Below are 6,847 nucleotides of genomic sequence, written 5' to 3'. Positions count from 1 at the left end.
GCGCAAGGCTGGAAATCATCGCGGGTAAATAACGTTGGTATACTGCATCTATATCCCACATGGCATCATGCTGGGTCGCTATGGCTACGAGGTGGATGACCGCGCCGCTCCTCTGGGTAGAGGAAGAGACTGCATTGTGAAGCTCGCATTGTCGACTCGCCACGCCCCTCATCGGAAAGTGGCCATTAAAATCGTGAATGGCACCCCTACCGCTGCCAAGGAGGCCGAGATCCTCTCAGACTAAATCACGAAAATGTGGTAGAGATTTTCGATTTATTTCGTTCACAATGACCGTGCTTACATCGTCCTTGCTTTGGCTGAGAACGGGAATCTTCGGACGTTCGTCAGACAGCGAGCCCGTCTTGTGGCAAGGCCCTGGTGAGAAAGTTTCTTCGGCAGGTCTTCGACGCAGTGACTTACTTGCATGATACGGCCGCGGTGGCGCACTGCGACTTAAAGAGCGAAAACATCCTCGTGGGATGCTGACGAGGACTTGAAGATATCAGACTTTCGGACTGGCAGTCGAGCTCGGGCACAGATCGTCCAAGGAATGCGATTCTCAGGATACTCTCGACAAATCGTCAGAAACACCTACCGGGTCTTCGAACGACCGTCATCAACTGCCATAAAAACGTATCATCCCGTGCAGACAGCGGTACGATTTTGCTGGGTGGGTCACCCTCTTACGCCGCCCCAGAAATTTTGGGATGGATGTCCAGCTGTTGACCTACGAGCCGCTGATGTCTGGTCCGCCGGAGTCATCGCATTCTACATACTGACGACATACCTCCCATTTGCGTTGCCATGGCAGCAAGAACATTAGGGAAGCAATGAACATGCCGCTTCGCTGGCCACGCCCTCTACGGCAAATCACAAAGGCGAGTAGAACATTCGTGCAGTCGGTACTGGTCGTTGAACCAAGCCAGCGACCGACCGCAAGGGAAGCGTTTGGCTTGATTTAGGTTTGACAGCTCAAGTTTGGCAAACAATTCCGCAGCGGAACATGGAAGATGAGGAGGTGAACGGGACGAGTTAGTACGCAATATGAACACCAAATCTAACAAGAGTTACATTTCTACCATGTTGTCATTTAATAAGTCTGGTACTAGTTACTAGTAACGCAGCTATGCAGAGACTTAATCTTGGTGACGATGCTAGCCCTTTCTGTCATACTTAGCACTTATCGTTTGTCTTCAGAAGGGGAGGGGTACATTTTACAGTCCTGCTCATCAGTCAAACTCATACCTCCTTCCCTCCATTCCTTTTCTTGCAACCCCCTCCCCCCACAACAACAACAACAAAACTTCCGAAAGACAACTACTCTCCTTTCCGAGGTATGTGAGTGTGGGGAAAGAAAGGGCAAAACAGAGGAGAGAGAGAGGGAGAAAAATAATAGATTGGAAGAGAAAGAAGGTGGGTAGGATGAAGTGGAAGAAGAAGAAGTTAAAGATTGGTATAGTATTGGTTGAGGTGAGGATTCTACTTTTAACTTTTTTTTTTATTGCGAGATACTAAGAAACCACTGTATGAATTGTTAAAGAGCATACAATGCTAAGAGGAATTCAAGCTTTATTTATGAAAATCGGTTTTGAAATGGCCGAGATATCCAAAATCAAAGTAAAACAAAGCGATTCTAATAAATGATGGGCCCCACCTTTTATTTTGATCACTTTGTTTGGGATACCTCAGCCATTTCAAAACTAATTTTGATGAAATAAACTTTGAAAACTTTTTAGAATTATATGATCTTTCTTATTTTATAACAGGTTTCTTATTATCATTATCTAAAGCAATCCTCATAAAAAAATGTTGTAAACCTGAAGCCCCATCTCAACCCAAACTGTACCATCTCAGAAGACAGATCAAACTGAAAGCTCTTAAAGAGATGAAATGCATGGGGCTAAATTTACACTCAGCACGGTCTGAAATTTCATGTTGCATTCTTGCCCCTGGCACTTTTGTTCTTCAATATGCAGGAACATGACGTTAAATTTGCACTTTCATAGTCACGAGGTTTTATAACGCTATCTATTACAATGTAGTGACATAATATTATCACTTGTTGACATCTCAAGTTGCAGGAGATTTATTCTAATGAGAGGAAATGGTTATCGCAACGAATAAACTAACAACAAATCAAAGACTGTGACTATGTGTTTTTTAACGTCGATATTGACGTCTGGTAGTACAAATGTACTTTATTATGCTGAATGGTTGTTTTTGCACATTCACGGAGCGAAAGTGAGTAAAAATTTTATTCCACCACGGCAGTGAGCGTGATGTGTATTGATAATGACATGAAGCGGGGCTGGATCTCCCATGGGTATTGTGTGAGTACAAAGCGAGATAACTTTGTCTCGCATCTCGCAGCCCTCTCGGATCCTACCCCACACAATGTAACCTACACCGTACCATGAAAAGTTTCCTACAGTATGGAGAGAGTGAAAGCAGGTAAAAAGCTCGGTGAAAACTCATTAGCGAAATGGGCTCTCCCTCCCCCCCCCCCCCCCACACACACACACACTCCTGAAAACTCCTTGAGTGCCAGCATAATAATTATTATCATCATTAGCGCCCCCTTGTGCTTCGATTCGGGTGAATTGCCACAGTCGGCGAAGGGTTCCGATCTAGTAACACTAACAGTTTCTATTGTTGTAAACGGTTTTTCTTGTCGCAGAGAAATTTTGAACATGTTCAAAATGTCTTTTTCTTTGAAAATTTCTTCTTCTTGTCGCGGAGAAGCTGCGGCAAGAAAACTGTTTACAACAATGAAAACTGTTTGCGAATTGGATTGCAATTGTTTACGACTTTGATAGCAACTGTAAAAGAACCCTGGCGAAACCTACTAAATATTCCCTAAAATTCACTACGCTCGCACACATGCCGCTCAGTGAGATACCCTCTTACGTTTCGTCGGGGTTTGTAAACAGTTGCGATGAAATTCGCAGACAGTTTTCATTGTCGCCAAACAGGTTTTCTTATCGCAATTTGCGTCAAAGAAACTTTAAACATCTGTTGAACATGAGGTCTTTGCGACAAGGAAAATTGTTTAGTGGCGATGAAAAATGTTTGCGAACCCTAACGGAACGGAAAATTCGCTTAAAGTCGCTAAGTTCGCAAACATTCGCCGCTCAGTTAGGTACAGTACCCCTTTGAAGGTTTCCTCAAAATCGCATGAAACAAAATTATGGAATTTTCAAGTCGTGCATATTTTCATGAAAAGTAATATATATATATATATATATATATATATATATATATATATATATATATATATATATATATACATATATATATATATATAGTATATATATATATATATATATATATATATGTGTGTGTGGGAAAAGGTCGATAATCTAAGTGCAACACACACACACACACACACACGACACGCACACACACACACACACACACACACACACACGCACATGCACACGCACACGCACACACACACACACACACACAAAATGGATGAAAATTTTCGTTTAGTTTCACATCATGCCACTGATGTTAAATTTCGTGAAGACTTGTATGAAGGTCAATGAAAGTCTTTTAAAGCCATACTATGTTACTACAGGTATTTCCGTTTCATGGGAATATGTGACACATGAAAATTCATAACTTGTCTTGTTTTCAGCTGAAGTTTTGACGAAAAGGTTACACTCTATCATAATCTGCTTAGCTCTTGAACATGAACAATGTGAGAACATTGGATACCAAAATATGAAAATCACAGATAAAAAATATTACTCTGGTGTTCGGGAAGACTTGATATTGACCCAAATTCAAGAGATGATTTATATCAATCAAATATAACTGTGAAAATGTTGTCAGAGGACAAGATATGCCGAAATTGGGCGATAGTAACTCGTTCAAATACCGGTAGGTGCTCAAGCGTGTGTTTACGATTGAATACCTGTTGGCGCATGTGCTGTGTATTAACGCTGTCGTTATTCGTATTCTAATTTTTTTTTTTTAACCCTATCTATTTTTTTAAACGGAAACATAACTTCCACACAACTAACACGTCAACATACTTGGTGAAATTGATAGGTTTATTCCTTAGATGTTAATGCAGAATAGGATTACAAAATAGATTGGATGAAAAGTGCATTTTATACAAATGACTGTACAACACATGCACGAAATATCCATTTTCTTCCATTATTGCCAGAACATAAAAGTCTATGACGAATAGCAACACCTAACAATGTGTTTAAGGGCAATTTTGTTGTTGGTTTTTTTTTTTCACTGATCTGCAGACACCCAACATCAAAGCACATTTAATTCAAATGCAGCATGCCAAGCCAATATTTTCTAAAAACTCATTGTATCTGCATGGAAAATAAGGATATAAACACGGAGAAATTAACGTTTACCAAAATTTATGTTGTGGACACTCCCAACAGGTCAGAAAAAGGAAGAAGAAAAAAATCTTCTATTACCAACTGCAGATCAGTCACTGTAATGTGGTTCAGTTTTGACTGGGTAAACTCTACACACTCGGAATTGCAGTACTTTTGATTTTACTTTGTTCATAGCAGTTCGTTACATTACTACCAATCCAAGCAGATGGAAGAAAACATGGAACATTTTTAATACACTTAATTTCTAAACATCTCATTTAACTGAAATATGAAATTAATAGATTATGTTAAGTACCGGAGAGAAATAATCTTCAGCAATATATCATGATAGCAAAATACCTTCTTTTTTTTGTCATTTATCAAAGTTGAATAAATGACAGCTTAAATTTGGCTGAGAAGATTATTAAAAAATTACTTGGTGGGTAAACATTGCTACTTATGCCAGTCAACTTTTCTGTCAATGCAAATGACTTCCATTTTTCTTATGCGCTTAAGCAAAAAGCCAGGCAATGACAAGGCTGTTCATTCTTATGCACCTACCTCCACAGTACACTTTTAACTATCCCACAATAAAACTCAAGTTGGTATAAACATAAAAGGTCTGAAGTAATATCTTGAATCAGATTGAAATACATGCATGCCTTCAGCCACTCATACAGGGTTGATTGTACATTCATTCACCTTGTGTATAATATCTATCTTTTTCTTCCCTAGAAGAAACGAAAGACAAGTAAATACAAAAAAACAACAACAACAAAAGCATACATTCTACGAGCACTCAGCATATACCTTAGTATTTGGTGTACACACTAAGAGTATCACAGGTTTGTAAAACTCCTAGGAAACCACCTAGAGATACAATACCATGTGCACCTTACACCAAAAACATGGCACGCAAAGAAAAACCTGTGTAGGATATCTCATACCACGTACAATGAAATAATACACTATACACTACCATTTTAAATCTCATACACCACTCTAGTCAACATTCAGACATTCATATGTCATTGAGTGTTACTTATCTCCAGTAGGTTCTGATGAATAGAAAGATAGCATTCTTCTTGGCTCAGGGAGCACACATAAAAAGCACTGTACACAGACCTGTCTATTCTGTGTGCCTCATCACATACCATTAGTAAAAAGTTCTACATATTTCATATTTTTCCTTAAAGGGGATGGCTAGTAACTGATCAGTGGGAATCAGTGGGAATGCTGGGGGATGATTGTTCCAATCCTTGTGGGATTCATTGAAGAGTACATTATATATCTATTGTTGTGTGAAAATTATTTGATTCAGAATGGTCTCATATTCAAATAATGTGCAGTTTAATCGCCCCGTCACTATACAGGCATGCTAACCTGGAAACATTAAACTGCACAAGGATTGGAACAATCACCCCCAGCATTCCCAGATTCCCACTGATCAGTTGCTACCCTTCCTCTTTAAAGGATTTCCTAACTTATATGATGAACTCATACTACAGTATGCATAATGAAGAATTTTGACTTAACTACTTACTAGTAAGCAGATACAGTATCCATATCATAATATGTCCAAGAAACATAAAATGGACACAGCAACTGCTTATAGTATGAAGTTTTTAGAATGTGATGATCACAACGTGAAATAGGGAAATACAGTAGAAGAAAGGGAATCATTTAAACATGTGAAGATACATACAGCTGGGACCAAACAGTCACAATGTAAATAGCACCTACAGTTTCCAAAGAAAACATAATATATTACATAACATACATCATGTAATATATTATATAGTATATCATACAAATAATATATCATATGGATAGCTGGAGAGCTTAGCTACTGTATCACTTCCAGTCACTAATGTGTTCTAAAAGTTCCACAGAAAAGTGTTAAGATCACCTTTGACCTTTCAAACAGGCATAATAAGCAGTGAAAGTGGAAATTTTTGCACATACTGCGCAGCATGAATTGACGTAAAAACAAAAGGGGTGAAAGCCTGTAATATATATACAGACATATAAAATTCATTTCAACCGAGACCGAAAAAATTACTCACATGAAAATTTGACTTTATTTATTTTCTTTTCTTTTTTTCGCTCTTTGCCAAGATGATGCAGATATCATGGACTTTACTTTTAGGGACCCCACCTCCATTCTGAATACATAGTTTACATGTAATTCAACAACCACTATAAAGATGCACTTCCAACAGTCCACAACGAATTGTTTAATACATCTTTACATACATATCATTCCTTCAAACTTAGTGCAAAATATATAGAATAAACTCCTTTACACAGAATATTGACAAATAGAGAAGAGAGAGAGAGAGAGAGGGGGGGGGAGGGAGGAGAGATTTAAGAGAAAAATACACAGATGGAGAGAAAAACAAAAACAAAAATGAGATATCCCACAGAAAGAGGCAGGACACCAAGCAGCAATGATTTGCTACAATGAAAGCACACCACTTTATGATGGCCTTTCAGCG

At 38.7% G+C, this 6,847-nt stretch overlaps 1 pseudogene; it reads left to right on the top strand.

The window, feature by feature from the left end:
* The first annotated feature begins 67 nt into the window (after positions 1-67).
* LOC139734482 (calcium/calmodulin-dependent protein kinase type 1-like) lies at positions 68-962 on the top strand (annotated as a pseudogene).
* The last annotated feature ends 5,885 nt before the right edge of the window (positions 963-6,847 follow it).

This window comes from Diadema antillarum, unplaced genomic scaffold (assembly GCF_040938485.1).
Source record: "Diadema antillarum isolate AM-2024a unplaced genomic scaffold, OU_Dant_1.0 seq00000527_RagTag, whole genome shotgun sequence".
Classification (NCBI taxonomy): domain Eukaryota; kingdom Metazoa; phylum Echinodermata; class Echinoidea; order Diadematoida; family Diadematidae; genus Diadema; species Diadema antillarum.
The sequence above is the reverse complement of the archived record's forward strand: the minus strand, read 5'-3'. Positions and strand labels throughout refer to the sequence as shown.